Source organism: Mus pahari, chromosome 3 (assembly GCF_900095145.1).
Source record: "Mus pahari chromosome 3, PAHARI_EIJ_v1.1, whole genome shotgun sequence".
Taxonomy (NCBI): domain Eukaryota; kingdom Metazoa; phylum Chordata; class Mammalia; order Rodentia; family Muridae; genus Mus; species Mus pahari.
Window position 1 is genome coordinate 122177510 of NC_034592.1, and position 16859 is coordinate 122194368.

Below are 16859 nucleotides of genomic sequence, written 5' to 3' on the forward strand. Positions count from 1 at the left end.
AATGCTATGAAAGAAACATTCTTGATTGCTGTAGGGTTTAGGTTTGATTGAAAGAAGGTTAATGTGTTAGTTCACAATTTTTATAGTTCAGGGGTTTCGGACCTTAAACACATAACAATGCAATCCTAAGATCAAGTGATGACCCTTTATCCCAGAAGGCTGGGGAGCAGTGTTTATGAGAGTATTTAGGGTTGAGCATTGAATTTACTTTTTAAAAAAGCATGTACAGAGGTCCTTGTTCCCTTATTGACTGAGATATGGTTGGTGTCTGTCCTTAGAAGAGACCATACTCTTACTCTAAGTACTGAATTTGTGGAGACAAAGAAAAGCAGCCAGGACTTAGAATTTACCTGCTGGCATTCTAATAAAATATTGTGGCTGCAGTATTTTAATACTTAGTGTTTAAGTAATAGGACCAACTCTGGGTCCACTTTCTGCCCTGGCATGATGTTAACCTAATCCCACTATGCTTGGAGACATTAGAACAGGCTTCAGTGGGGAACATTCTAGTAACTGCAACTTTTTCCAATATAGTAGAATAACCACATTGCTTCCTGTTTGATAAAATACCTCATACTCCCTCTAGTGCATATTCTCCCTCATTGCAAGGAGTCAACCAACTCCTAGCTTAGGAGCTTGCTGGCCCATCACCCTCTTTGAAAGCAGGAGTTTCCTTTCCTTTCCTTTCCTTTCCTTTCCTTTCCTTTCCTTTCCTTTCCTTTCCTTTCCTTTCCTTTCCTTTCCTTTCCTTTCCTTTCCTTTCCTTTNTTTCCTTTCCTTTCCTTTCCTTTCCTTTCCTTTCCTTTCCTTTCCTTTCCTCTTTCTCTCTTTTTTAAAAATTAAGTTTTATTGTGTTTTTCTTTTTTTCTTTTTATTAGATATTTTCTTTATTTACATTTCAAATGTTATCCCCTTTCCTAGTTTCTCCTCTGAAAACCCCCTATCCCCTCACGCCTCCCCACTGCTCACCAACCCACCCACTCCCACTTTTTGGTCTTGGCGTTCTCCTATACTGGGACATACAACCTTCACAGGACCAAGGGCCTCTCATCCCATTGATGACCAACTAGGCCATCCTCTGCTACCTAGAAAGCAAGACGTTTCAACTCAGTGGCAGACCCTGGTCTCAAAAGAGTGAGAAGATGGATCACATTTGTAATATCAAAAAGAGATGGCTCAGAATAACCTAACCTCTAACTTACATGCTCCCACACTCAGGCCTCAACTTTTGTTTAGAAAATTAACTTTCAGTGTTTATCATACATTCAATTGTTTTAAACCACTGTGTAGAATAGCAACCTGTGGTGTATAGTGAACGTTTGAAAATTGTCTATGAAATAAGTCAGTAGGCTCTGATATGTACTTCAAAGAAACCTCACTCTCTAGAAACATAAACACCAAGGAAAGTGTTGACATGGTCATAATAGAAGAATAAAAATAGCTACAGCACAAATATACAGGACTTGAGAATTCAAGATCAGGACACCAGCATCCTTGTGATTTTGTATGAAGACCTCATGATGACACGTGGGTACCTGCAAAGACAGGGAAAGAGGATGAACTCATCCTATTTCAAACCCATTTCAACAAAACAAACATTAACCTACTCAGGATGATGGATCCTTGAAGTCATCAAATGCCTCTTAAAGTCATCACCACCTGTCAAAAATTGAGGACCAAACCTCAACATGAGCTTTGGTAGCTACAAATCACATGCAAACCTTATGAAGGGCACTAACTGTTACAACAACTTCTATTTTTTTTTATATAGTTAGTGACTCATTTAATCCTAAGATTTCTAGGAAGTAGGAAACTAGACCCATTTTAAAGCTAAGAAAACATTGAAAAGGAGTTATTGAGTTATAGAATAAATATTATCTATTTTATAAAACCTTCCAAAAATTTCCCAGGATGCTTATAAAATTTAGTATTCACATGAATGATATATTAAAAGTTCTTGTTACTTCACATTCTCCCCCAAAATGGATTGCCAGACCAAATTTGTCTGTATAAAGATAGATGATGAGAAGAGACATATTCATTGACTGAAATACAGTTCAATAAACAAATCAAAAACACTAAGATGGATAGGAAGAGAAGATATCAGAGTCAAAGAAAGAGGAAGAGGTCAAAAAGCTGGGAGTTGAAAAGTCAGCAGAAATATTCCAAACAGGCTTTAAAAATAATTCATTGATGGGGGCCTGGAGAAATAGCTCATGGATTAAGAGTACTGGCTGCTCTTTGAGAGGTTTTCTGCTCTTTGAGAGGTTTGATTACTACCAATGTTAACTGTTCACAATCATCTATAACTGTAGTTTCAGTGGCTCTAAATCCCTCTTCTGGCCTCTGTGAGCACCAGGCACACATGTCATGCACAGACATACATGCATGCAAAATATCTATACACAATTTTTTATTAAAACAAAAAAGACTAACTGGTAACCTTGTGTGTACCAATTCAAGAAATAGAACTGTACATCTGCCCCATCTCTCAAGGCACATTTAACTGTCAAAGACTAAAAGGGACAGCTGAACTAAAGATGAGGGAATGGAAAATTCCTTTGTCTCTACCTCTCAATTCTTCTCTCCGCTTAACAATATAACTTTTCAATAAACTGATGTCTCTAAGCACTTATACTTTCTCTTACGTTATGAATAATTCAAATCAATAGCATTATTTTTAACCTCAAGTCATAATTTACTGCAGTATACATTCATTTTCCTTTTTTCTCTTCTAGAAAGTGTTTACTCTTGTCTTAGTCAGGGTTTCTATTCCTGCACAAACATCATGACCAAGAAGCAAGTTGGGGAGGAAAGGGTTTATTTGGCTTACATTTCCATACTGCTATTGATCACCAAAGGATGCAGGACTGGAACTCCAGCAGGTCAGAAAGCAGGAGCTGATGCAGAGGCCATGGAGGGATGTTCTTTACTGGCTTGCTTCCCCTGGCTTGCTCAGCTTGCTCTCTTATAGAACCCAAGACTACCAGCCCAGGGATGGTCCCACCCACAAGGGGCCTCTCCCCCTTGATCACTAATTGAGAAAATGCCCCACAGCTGGATCTCATGGAGGCATTTCCCTAACTAAAGCTCCTTTCTCTGTGATAACTCCAGCTGTGTCAAGTTGACACAAAATTAGCCAGTACAACTGTTTAATTTTGATTAACAGGGGAACACCCCGAGCATAAATGACAGATTAGAAAACCTTTAGTACAAGTCAACACAGGTTTCCCCCCCCACAAAAGAAACCTGCTATGTTTTGCTTTTTAAAAAATTAATATTTAGTTTAGTTACATCCCAAATGCTGTCCCCACCCAGTCCCCCCTCCCAGAATCCCTCCCCCCATCTACCTCCTCTTCTCCTCTGAGAATGTGCCCCCCCCAATACTCTCCCACAGTGGCACATCAAGTCTCTGCCAGATTAGGTGCATCCTCTCCCACTGAATCCAGACAAGGCAGCCCTGTTGGGGAACTTATACCACAGCCAGACTATAGCTTTAGGGAGAGGCCCCACTCCAGTAGTTAGAGACCCACATGGAGACTAAACTGTGCATATGCAGAATTATAATCTTAATCTAAGAATCTGTAACCAAAGAAACTGAGCTAAAATCCTTCTTCTGTCCATACCAACCATCAATGAGCATTTCACTTGTACTCCTGGAACAATTTTCAAATCCTTATCAGCCACATTCCTACCAGCCTTCTCTGTTGATGGGAGCTGGAATCTAGCTGAATCACCCTCCCACTAATGGTGCTCATTTGTGATTTCATTGCATTCCAGCTAGTATATGCTGCCTGGTTGGTGGCTCGGTGTCTAAGAGATCTCTGGAGCCTAGGTTAATTGAGCTTGCTGGTCTTCCTATGGTATCTCCCTCCTCCTCAACTTCTTCCAGCCTTTCCCTCATTCAACCATAGGGGTCACTGACTTCAGTCCATTGGTTGGGTGTAAGTATCTGCCTTTGTCTCAGTCAGCTGCTTGTTGGGCCTCTCGGAGGGCTAAAACAAGCCTCAACAGATACAAGAAGATTGAAATAATCCCATGAATCCTATCAGATCACCACAGACTAAGGCTAGACTTCAATAACAACAAAAAGAACAGAAAACCAATATTCCCATAGAAACTGAACAGCTCTCTACTCAATGATAACTTTGTCAGGGAAGAAATAAAAAAAATTAAAGACTTCCTGGAGTTCAAGGAAAATGATGACAGATACCCAAACTTATGGGACACAACGAAAGCAGTGCTAAGAGGAAAATTCATAGCACTAAGTGCCCTCATAAAGAAACTGGAAAGATTCTACACTAGCAAATTACCAGCACACCTGAAAGCCCTAGAACAAAAAGAAGCAAACACACCCAAGAGGAGTAGATGGCAGGAAATAGTTAAACTCAGGGCTGAAATCCACCAAATAGAAACAAAGAGAAGTATACAAAGAATCAACAAAACCAGAAGCTGGTTCTTTGAGAAAATCAATAAGAGATTAAACTCTTAGCCAAACTAACTAAAGGGCACAGAGACAGTATCCAAATTAACAAAATCAGAAATGAAAAGGAGGCATAACAACCTGCTAATTTATAAGCCATGGGAGTCACCAATTTTTATGGATCATAGTATTAAATATTTTAAATCTATAGAAACTTCAAAGTAGACTTACTTGGAGCATCCTTTGAGGTATGGAGTAGCTTTTCACCACAGAGAACATTGAGTCCTTCCTTGAACAGACACCCTCTGTGTCTACTAGATTAGCACACTTTTACAAAAACAATTATGAAAATATCCTAATAGACAAAAGTGTCATTGTCTGTAGCAGCCTGACGACTTCTACTCCAGTAAAGTTGAGATTCTTAAATTAACTCTCCAGAAAAGAATTTCAGGTTGAGTCAGTAAGAAGTAATGTTTAGTTCATCAACAACATATTTTAATATGAATTTAGGCAAGGTTATTAATAAAGAGATCAAGAGACTAATAAGTTATTAATGATAAATAATAAATGATAAGTAACATATGATAATAAATAATATATAAATGACAAAATGATAGTTATATACACCCAAGAATGGTGGTCATGTGCTCTTCTCCAGAGATTTAACATTCAAATGTCAATAGCAATGTATGATCTTGATAACTTTTGAAGTTACATTGTTAAAAGTTTTAAGAGATTAAGTAAAAATGTTTTGATATACTTATTTTTAATCTAAAGAACTTTAATGAGATCATAAGGTGGTTTGTGAGGTACATTATACACGTTTTCAGGCTGATAAGACATAGATCGGAGAAAGTCAACAGAATTCTTTTTGTACATAGTTTGCAAGCAAGTTAAGGCACATGCTTAACTATAAACATGGTTCATAATATCAATAGATTTTTTTTAAAAAAAAATCTCACCCAGCAGCATTGCGAGGTGTTTTTCTCCTCCACGTGTCTTTTTATCCTCACTGAGATATAGCACCATTCAGGGTATCAGTATGGATAGGGATGGGGATAAGCAAACCATTGGCACTATCTGCTGAGAGTCCTGCAGTAACTCAGCATTAGTGAGCAGGAAAACAATATTGCCCAGACCCTCAGGTTTCAAGGAGCCAATCCCTCTACTGAGACATTGTGTGGATCCATTCTTTTGAAGACAGTCGATAAACCTCTAGTTGGCAGAGGACAATTGAACACTCTGGAGAAAACTCTACCTACTCAGATGATGTAGCTTCATTCGGGTTACCGACTTATATTTCTCATTTCTCATTATAAACTGAAAAGCATGTATAGTATCCTACATGCTGTATTTCTTCATGCTGCAGAATCTTCACACCAACATTAGATAGACAAACAGCCTGTTATTCATAAAAATGTGTCTACTCCTTGTCTCTATTTCCTGAAGAGAATGGAGGGGGGGGAACCCTTTGGAATTTCCTTATAGAAATGAAACCATTTATTCCCACCCCCAGGTAACTCACAGTTCAAGAAAGTTCAATGGACAACATAGATCTGGGGGTTTAAGACACAGTACCAACTAAATCTCTTAGGAGAGGAGAATGTGTGGAGTTCAAGCTCAACTGCAAATAATGGTCAATCAATGAAATGTGCCTACATAGTGAGGCCTCAGTTGAAAACTAAACTGAGCTCAGGTGAGTTTTCCTAGGCTATAAAAATACATCAGGAGGTGAGGATCATTATCCTGAGGATCTGTAAGTGTCCTACATGGGATGCTTATAGATGCTTGAGCATCCCATTATTTCACTGTTCCTCCTCTGTGCCATGTGTGCGTATGTGTGTGTGTGTGTGTGTGTGTGTGTGTGTGTGTGTGTGTGTGTATCCAATTCAAGAGCTGTTAGTTACTACCAAGATATATGTACCACTACTTCTGGCTTAATTATTGCATCTTGCTGTCATTTTTGTGGTTCATAGGTATCAATTCTGGTTAGAATTGTTGGTAGATTCTCTCTCATTGAAGCTTGCCTAAATGCTTGCTTTTATATAGCATTGTACTGGATTCTGGGTAGTAGTCTAATAAATTTTCAAAGCTTAAGCAAATAACTGGAACCTCAGAAGTTAAAGCCACCTGGACAACAATACAGGTTCCCTAGGATCACCAAAGCATGCAGCTGGTATCTGAAGTGACTTAAGTCTTGTGTAGGGCTTGCCCGATGTTGCAGGATTTTCTCTGTCCAATTACATTAGGGCAGCAGGAGGCCTATGACTGGACAGGGAAAGGGGAGGTGGAACCAAGAGTTACAGAGACAGAGAGCCTCTTGGAAGGAAGGAAAAAGGAAAATGGAGGCAGATGTGAACCAATGTGGCTTTAACCAGCCACACTTAACCAGGTAGTTATATCATAAAGATAGAATAATTTAGATAAAGCTTTTATTATTATCAACTGGTTCTGAAATTATTGTATTGGTTTATTGTAAATTGAGAATTTATTAATTATAAACTTCTAGAGCTTTAACTCAACTGGTTTGATGGGTGGTATGATGACTGACCGTGGGGTGGACAGTCGATTTGTGGCAGCGAGAGGAACTTGGGAGCTCCAGCCCCACCAGAGAGTTGGTGCGTAGAGACAGAGCCAGTGGGGACAAAAGTTGCCGGCACATGTATGGGAACATGCCACTTCATTTTTTGATATTTCCCGCAACAGTCCTGAACCTACAAAGTCTGACTTTACTGGAGAGTCAGAGCCAGTATTTCTTGTCATGGTCCAAAGTGTCCTACAATTCTCCTAGGATTCTTTAAATATCAAGAGAGAGCATTTTCTAGCCTGCATCCTGCTTGCTCTAATTAAATGTACTTACCACAATATCTTAATGAATTTTAGGATCTTTCAGGAAAAGTTCAACCTCGTATCAAGGAATACTCAAGTTACAGATGGCTGAAAGTCTCTCAGAATATTATAAAATATGTGATGGTAGCAAAAATAACTCATTTGGAAAAGTAGTTTCTCAGAAAAAGCAGAATACATGTGCAATGGTTTCTCAATGTGTTCTTAAATTCTTACAGCCCAATATGCAATCTAGAGACATTATATCACATGGTTCTAAAGTTAGATGATAAGCCCCAGATCTCCTTATGGCATCACTCCCATTGCACACTTGAGCTCTTTCTAAGATGATTTTTTTTTATGCATTTTTTCTGGGAAATCGCATGAAACGATCCTACAGTTTTAGTAACAACCTTCTTAAATGTGCTGAGAAAATGATAACATTTTTATTATTTCTATAACTGTCTTATGATTTCTCACAACCACCCACCTGCTGATGTGTGTGTGTGTGTTGTGTTTCATTTGTATAGTAGAGATAATTTGTGTAGGTTTTTAAAGTATTATACACATGCATAAATATGCATCATGAAGTTACAGCTATGTGAACTTTCACAAAGTAAACATGCTCATTCAAGAAACAAAATGTGACAATCATTTCAGAGGATTCCCTGCTGTCCCATCTTGTTCAAGATGGTGAGGTGTGACATTTTCTTACCAGTATTCAGAGTTTTTGGTGGAAATCTATGGAATACCTATCTCCTTTAAGAAGCCACTGACATCTGTACCCAGCATTATAAGCACAGCTCATTAGTTATCCCTTCCTACTGTATCCCATAGCATTTCTAGGCACTGCTATAAATCAGTCTTTACTCTGGAACCCTTTCATGACTGTCATGACGTTCTAGCTCATGTGGTTACTCTGCAGTGGTCCAAAATAAAGCTTCTTTACCACAGCATAGTGACGACCTTTGGAAGGTTCCTCTACCAGATTCTTAGCAATTTCTTATTCTTCACTCAAGAGCAGTGACAGCAGTGTAGAGTTGCACAAGGACCACTTCCATACTCCAGTCAACACACGTTATCACAAAAATTGTTTGCATGCAAAATCTTAAGACTGGAACAATGGCATTCTGATAACAAGGTCTACCTCTTTATTTCTTTCTAATCTTCTGACCTTGCATCAACACTACTACCTAATGTCATAATGACAAGGGTAATATGCAAAAAAATCAGTGTCTTACTTAGTGATTCATTGCTATAAAGAGACACCATGACCATATATAAGGTCTTATACAGGAAAACATTTAACTGTAGCTGGCTTACAGTTTCAGAGGTTTAGTCCACTATAATCATGGCAGGAAGCATGGAAGCAGCATGCAGTCAGACATGAAACAGGAGAGCCAAGAGTTCTACATCTTGATCCAAAAGCAGCACAAGAGGACTGTCCTATACACTAGGCGGAGCTTGAGCACAGCAGACCGCAAAGCCCAGCCCCACAGTGACACACGTCCTCCAATAAGACCACACATACTCAAAGGCCACACCTACTAATAGTGCCACCCACCATGGGCCAAGCATTCAAACACATGCATTCATCAGGGCCATACCTATTCAAACCACCACAGAAAGGGCTTCCAAAGTTATTCAAGCTTATTCAATTCCAATCACATACACAGCAGATGGCCTTAAGGAAACACTGGCCACATTTTGAACTTCTGCTTTAACTGAAAACTGGTGGATCACAGCTACAGAGGACAGGAGGTCCACAGGCTCACAGATAAGCATCAGAGAAACCAGAACTGTTAAACACGTGGGCTTTTCTTCACATGAAGACATATGTATACCTGTTTCCACGCAAGAAGACTGTAAGTGGACATTGTTAAACAGCCTGGCAATCTTTTGCTATCGCCAGGCTTCACTTCTATCCTTCTTGTTGAGAGCATTGTTTCTCACTCCATAGGACCCATCCTTGTGAAAGAAGTCTCTTGTGTTTGCAAAAGAGGTTTACTATTGTGCTTACTACAAGTGTTTCCCTTCTAGACCTTTATCCTGATTATTGTTTCTCAGTCAGTTATTGTTTCTCAGTCCTTCTTGTGGAAGAGGTCACAGGTACCTTGCAAAACACATGTCCTTTACAAAGGAGCTATGGTGTAACCATGCCTTGGGCCTTGTTGTGACAGTTGTTATGTGGAAATTTTTTTCTAAATTTGTACTGTGTTTAAATATGTGAGCAACAAACTGCTCACAGTCAGACTCCAAAAGTTTGATCCAGCATTGCTAAGTAAGTCATGCTGAGCTTGTTACTCAGAGATTTTTATCTCTGATGGCGGTGGTGTTTGCAGGGACCCCACACACTACATCTCCTGTCTTTCCATCTTTTTCCACAACCCCAAGGGCCCAGAAGGTAGAAGATTCCATCAACTCCTTGTACTCTGGACCAAAGGAATCACCTTTACTACCCTGGATGAAAATCAACAATGAGAGTCCTCCAGTGTTAGGAAAGAATTTTTGGTACTCGAGAACCTGGATCTCAAGTTCTAGCTTTGTTCAAAGGGGGTGGCAGGCTTGCTATGGTTCACATCAAGAGCTGAATGTTATTTGTCACTCTAAGTGTCTTCTGTAACAAGCCAAATTTTAATCCTTATTCTCCTCCAGTCTCCATCACTCTCTGTCCCTTTTACGCCTGTAAATAAAAGCTGCATCAGGAAGAAAAAAATAAATGCCATCTGCATAGAAATATGCATCGGAAAGTATAATCGTGTTTTAAAATAGGAAACCCGAGACATAAAATCCATGAATGTAAAGCATTCAGAGTGATTTTAGTTTCTATTTATCCAAATATCTACAGCTAAACAGAACAACACTTGGTGGCTAATGAGTGAAAGTCACAGAAAACAAAAGACACAAAGCACTTGACGGACAAGTTTTTGAATCATCACCCACATACCCTTTGACTTTCTCAGTCCTTGCAAGACAAGTTTTGCTGTTTCCTTTCATTGGTTAAAGCTGTTCAATAATTTGCCAGCACAGCACTGTAATGTTGAAAGCAAAAGTGCCATATTCTAAACATAACTTTCTGGTGGATCTAACAGTAGAAATGTTATTTGAGACATGGATCTACTTTTATTTTTTTTTCTGCAACACCATATTATTTAGCAAATCTTCTCTGACCCTTGGGCGAAGATCACGTGGAAGAGACCTGGAGAGACATGCCACAGGTGAACTAAAGGCTGTGGACATGCTAAAGGGATGATCTGCCTTAGACAACGGAGAGGGCCACAGCTATCCCCAGAGAGTTCTCGCCATGAGGTTCCAGTGGCCTACACCATGGTTTGTGTTTGGTAATTTTTTTTTTGTTTCATTGTTTTGTTTTCTCATGGGCATGAACCAGAGGTCAGAATTGTAGCTCTTACATTCTGGAAGGCATGAAAAACTTGGGAGTGGGGCTGAAAGGCAGGGAGATTTCCAGACAAGTAGTAGATATTGAAATCGAGAAAACAATCTAAATATTTTCTTTTTTTTCTATATCTTATTCTTTTGTTATCTCTAAGTATGGGTGAGATCTGTGGCATACAACCATGTGCTAGTCGTTACAGGATCATCTTGGTTCACATTCTTTAGTAAACCTTACCAGAAAAGATAACTATGGCAAAAAAAAAAAAGTTAGCAAATAAAATATAGGGTCATAAATTCGCTGGAGGAGTAGGAAGAAGAGGCTGAGACCCAGGCTGGAGCAGAAGAGCACTAAAAGATCTGTGGAACTTTCCAGCATTGCCTCTAGAGTTGTCAGATGCCTGACGGCATCTCCGGAGGGCTCACTGTGGAACCAAGACCACTGGAGAGTGGTAGAAAAGAGGGGACTCCATAGTTAAGAGCAACATGGACTATAGACACAGCTGGTGGGAGCGCATATCCTCCTCCTTCCTCAGTGGAATGCATGACAGAAGTATAGACAGAGGGAACTGAGGAAGGAGGGCATTTCTGAAAATAATGAACTCAGGGACAATACTTCCTTTTATCATAAGCAATGAGTTCATTCTTGTGGGTAGAGCAAGAGCTTAAAACTAGAATCAAACCTGCTCAGAGCCAATCCGTACCCCTTGCCATCTGTATAGCTGGGGCAGGCCACCCAAGCCAAGCTAATTATCTCATGTGTAAGGTGGAGTCATAAAGCACCTTCAAAGATAGCTCTGTGAGAATTAAACAAGATACTTTATAAACGTTGCCTACTTTCCTGGCCTTTAATAAGTATTTTATGGGTATTAATTTGTACCGAATCCACAGTATTGTATTGACCTTCACGTTTGTTTGGTGAGATTGTAAACTTCAAGTTTATTGGAATTAAAATGTTCTGGTTCCTTTTGGAAATATGAAGATATTGGTTTTATTTTATTTTTTTCAAAATGATAAGGGCAAGAGGATAACCCTCTGTTTGTCTTAGGATCAGCTTCCAACTCCTCTCAGGTGGCATTTGCATTTGCTCTGGTGCTAAATCCATGCAGGAAGCTGGGCAAACAACTGATTTCCTTCAGTTGGATTTTCAATTACACTGGCTGTGCAGTCAAATGTCCAGATATCCTAGGCTGACAGGCAGCATTGCCTTTGTTAGATTATTTAGAGAAATACTAGTTTGCTTGCCTTTAAAAGTCCTCCCTCTTTATATCTCTTTGCTCTCTGGCATTGCCCTAAATCCCAATGGCTACCTGAGTTCCTAGGATATTTTCTATGATGATGCTAATGTGCCTGAGATGGTAGAATAAGCTGCGCCAACTCATTTTAGAGAGAATAGTATTTTAAAGAGAACCATAGCAACAAACATGAGAATTTCTTGGCAACCCACTTATAGGAGAGGGGAGTGTAAGAAAGGGAAGGAAAGACCTGCAATGGACAATTCTAGGCGAGCAATCTCTATTGTTGGAGGCAATAGAAAGGGATGAGTTTTAGAATTAGAGTCAAACTCCATGATCTTGTCTCCTTTGAGAACAAAAGCACCTTCCTAGGGTGGTTTTAGTATCAAATGAGATCATGCAAAGTTCTTGCCCCTTTGTTTTCATTGAAAGGCTTATGAATATTAATAGGAAGCAAAATTATTCATTAATGATTGTTATGAGCCATAAATGAATTATTGACAAATATTAGAATTAAAGTAGTATCACTTTGATAGCTATGTCTAAAAATCAATTAAAGGACTTCAACATCAAATTTAAAAAGAAAGCAAGAAGTAGAGAAAAAAATTTTAATTGGTTATTTTATTTATTTACATTTCAAATGTCATCCCCTTTCCTGGTTTCCCCTCTGCAAGCCCCCTATCCCATCCCCCCCCCCCTGCTTCTATGAGGGTGCCCCACCCACCCACTGGGGCAGGCATCAAGCCTTCACAGTTCCTTTATGCTGCTCTCTCTCATATGTCCATTGACCCTCCTGAAGCTCCTTTTTCAGACTGAGCCACAAGGTGGCAACATAAGCTTAATCATGTCTGTGTTTCCACGTAAGGACCACCTACTGAATCTCTCTCCCTTCCACTTTTTGACTCTGCACTGATGTGCCACTGGGATTGCCAGCAGTAAATAAATTACAGTGGTTTCACTGAGGTCTAGGAGCTTCCAAAGGGTCTGTGCTGAGAGCAGTTTGTGATGTCTCCAAAGGAGCCATGCTTCATGTTCGGGTCCAAAGCCAAGGATAACACTATCTTCTCTACTGTGTATCCACAGGTGCTTCTAGCTCCAAGGCACAAAAACCACAGCAACAGAGATCTCACAGAAAAGGGCAGTAAACCTGAAGCCCTTAAAGATGGATTGAGGAGATTCCAGCTAAGAACCATCCAGGGAAATAACTGACTTTTTACTAGCAATCTTTGTGCCAGCAGAACCTGCCCTCCTGGATAAAACAGGTCTATGATGGCTCAGAGAAGCATGCGTTCACCACAGAGGAAAGGCAACTAGTCTTCCAGGAGGAGATTTGTAGAGATTAAAACATATCTCACCTGGTTATCCCTCTGCATTCCCAGCAAACGTGGGCTTAGAACTCAACAACCAGCATAGAGTTTGCCGCCTGTCGTCCCTAAACACCAAGCAGAGCAAGGTTTTTGTAGCCAGTTTAGACTAAGGCAATCTATCCTCTGGACCAAGTAAAAGTCATTTTCTTGGACCATACTGCTCTTGCCAGCAATCTACAACCCTGGACCAGAATTCTAGGCCTGTTTTGTGAAAAAGCGTAAGGCACTGCTGCCTCCCTAGGACTGAATGGTCAGAAGCCCTGCTGTGGCTGCTAAAAGAGCAGTGGTTGAGCTTCTGCTAAGCAAAGGCCAGGAAACCACCAACTAACTGCCTTCCTTGCTGCAGGAGGAGGTAAGATAAAATAACACTTGAGAACCTATGCTGGCTCTGGCAACTGAAGTCAATACTGGAGCCCTATGCTCTGAGTCTTTCCCAGACTAACAACTTGAGAAAGTGCCTCTTCTGTTGACTTCAGAGAAGTTTAGTTTGTTTCAGGCTAAGCAGCATCAAACAGCATCAGCCTGACCCAGGCAGGCTCAGGCCCTTGCCTTGTGCCCTTAGACCGGCAGCCATAGAAGTCCAACCACACAGGCATCTACATCCATTTTATATGCTCTTTCATAAAGCTCGCCTGTGAAGATAAAACACCTACGTACAAGAGTGGGATATCCAGAGGAAACTGACTTGAGAAGGATGTTAGTTGTAAGGCTATTCATGTCCATGTTTACACAATTAGAAACAAAGTCAGTAAGTCATTCTATGTATGCAGAGGAGACAAGGTATAAGAATGCTGTAAGTCAAGACTATGTATGCAGAGGAGACAAGGTATAAGAATGCTGCACTAATGTATACACCAATTCTTGAAGGAAGAGAAAGGAGGGGTGAGTAGCTTTTCGTTTAGATACGATGCTTTTTTTTCTTCTTTTTATGCTGAGCATAAGGTGTGTCTTAACTATTTTTCTATTGCTGTGCCAAAACACCAGGACCAAGGCAACTTACGGAATAAAGACATTATTGGGGTTTAGAATTTCAGAGGCTCAGGCTCAGTACATGACCACCCTCATCAGGAGTATGGCAGCAAGCAGGCATGGCTCTGGAGCAAGTAGGGGTGAGCAGACTTCCTTCCATGAGACATAGAGGGAGAGCTAACTGGAAATAGTCTTGGGTTTTAAAACCCCGGAGCCAGCTCCTCAGTACACACCTCCTCCAATAAGGCCACACTTTCTAATTCTTCTCAAGCAACTCCACTCTCTGGGAACCAAGAATTCAACTGTATGAGCCTATAGGTGACATTCACATGTGGACCACTACAAGGTACAAATTAGCTCTCAAGATACTGGAGCTGTAAGATCTTAGTTCAAGGATAGCCTGAAGCACATAGCAAAATTGTCTCAAAAATAAATGTCCCCTTTTACAGAAGGATACATGTGGTGACGTGGATGCCGCATGATTTGTAGATCTTAATCAGCCAGTCACAAAGGCCTTTAATTTCGCTTTCAGCTCCAGCTCTGCCCACATCAGCTGAGAGATGGGTATGGACAAAATCAAGAGGGTACACAAAGTACAAGGGTGTGGCCCCAGCAGCACCACTTGATGCCAGGTTCCCTGCAAACTGGCACAAACACCGGTCTTCTTGTCCAGCTCACCCAGTGAGATATGGTTGTGTTTATCTTTGAAGGCAAAGTTGAGAACCTGGGTGAGGAAGTATTTGATGGCATTGGCCAGGTCACCATGGCAGAAGGACAGGACTCCCTGTTCTTTGCAGATATGAACCATGCAGTCTATAATGCCCTTGATTCCTTATCTGCCATTATTTGCTTGCTGGCATGCTGCATCTGCAGCAGCAGCTTGACCCTCTCGGTGGGTGCTACTGCCATCCTGGAGATAGCCACAGCCACTCCACCAGCCAAGAAGTCTTTGGTGCAGGACACAGAAGCATCTGTCGTGTTGAAAGAGAAGAGACAGAAGAAAGCTGGACAGGACTGGGGTGACAACTGGCTTTGACTACTGGACTCTGGCTTGAATTTGCATTTTCTATTTGTCTATATGCTCATGTGCCAAGTCTACCATGCCCTAATTACTGAATCTTTATAGTAAGTTTAAAATGTAAGTTTTATAGTGCTTTTACTTTATAGTAAGTATTTATACTTTATAGTAAGTGCTTACTATAAGTATAGTATAATGTACAGTACTTTATAGTATTATAAAGTAATTATAAAATATTATGAAGTATTATAAAGCATAGTACTTTATAGTTAAGTAAGTATTCTCACTTATAGTAAGTAAAAATGTAAATTCCTCCCATGAATTATTTAAAAAAAATGCCTCTGGAACTGGAAAGATGACTCAGAGTTTAAGAATACTGGATGGTCTTCAGAGGACCCAGGTTCGAGTTCCAGCCCATGCACACACACAGAGAGAGAGAGAGAGAGAGAGAGAGAGAGAGAGAGAGAGAGAGAGAGAGAGAGAGAGTGTTAACATACCATTAATCTTAACTCCAGTCCCAGGGGATCCAATACCATCTTCTGGCCTTGGAAGGCACTGGATGCTCATGGTACATAAATCACAGCAGGACCTAGTAGTATGCATTTTACTCTCAGCACACAGGAAGCAGAGGCAGATCAATCTCTGTGAGTTTGAGGCCAACCTGGTCTATAGAGTGAATTCCAGGCCAGCCAAGGCTATATAGTGTGACCCTTTGTCAAAAATACCAACCAAAACCAAAAACATTCAAGTCATCTTGCCTGTGCCATGACATTCAAAATACTGTGAGATGAATATATACATATATTTTTATAATGTACTATATTATACTTCATAACAATATATCATAATTTATATATGTATAAATATATTACATATAATTTATACTATAATATATAAATACTATACATAATTACATATAACTATATACTGTATGTAATTTATTTATTCATCCATTTGGGGAGTCATACATGCACCACTCTCATAGGTTTAATAACACCATGTTGGAGAACAATTTGCAAGAATAAGATTTTGCCCTCTACCATGCAGATCCTAAGGATTGAACTCATTGTCAGGCTTAGTGGTAGATGACTTTACCTTCAGAGCCAGCTCATTGACACCACTGTGGTATTTTATCTAATTTAAAGATACAGGTTTGAGGAGACATATGATCTAAACATTGAGTATTCCAAATACTGGGCAGCAAAATGTCCCAGGAGTGGAGAAAGACCTGGGTGAGTAAAATCCCCAGTGAGTGTGTCTCAGATAATGGCAAGATGGCAAAGCGACCACCAGCACCAGCACCAGCACCAGCGCCAGCGCCAGCGCCAGCGCCAGCACCAGCGCCAGCACCAGCACCAGCACCACCATGGGACTCAAAGGGAAGTAAACCCTTCCTCTGGTCCAAATGTGAATGATAATAGTCTATGCAGAAAATATCGCCCACAGCTTTCTGCCCCCTGAGTATTTACCCATACAGATACTGCACCTCCTGGGATTAATTAAGCCTGTCTTCTTGGTTAGCTGTATACCATAACCCTGCCTCCCTGTTCAACTGCATATGATAAACACACTGAGCTTCCAGGGTGCTGCAGCTTTTCCATCAGAGAGCCCAGTAAACCTGCATTGTG

At 40.3% G+C, this 16859-nt stretch overlaps 1 pseudogene; it reads right to left on the bottom strand.

The window, feature by feature from the left end:
• Nucleotides 1-8899: 8899 nt before the first annotated feature.
• On the bottom strand, nucleotides 8900-15798 carry LOC110318017 (annotated as a pseudogene).
• Between the last annotated feature and the right edge of the window lie 1061 nt (nucleotides 15799-16859).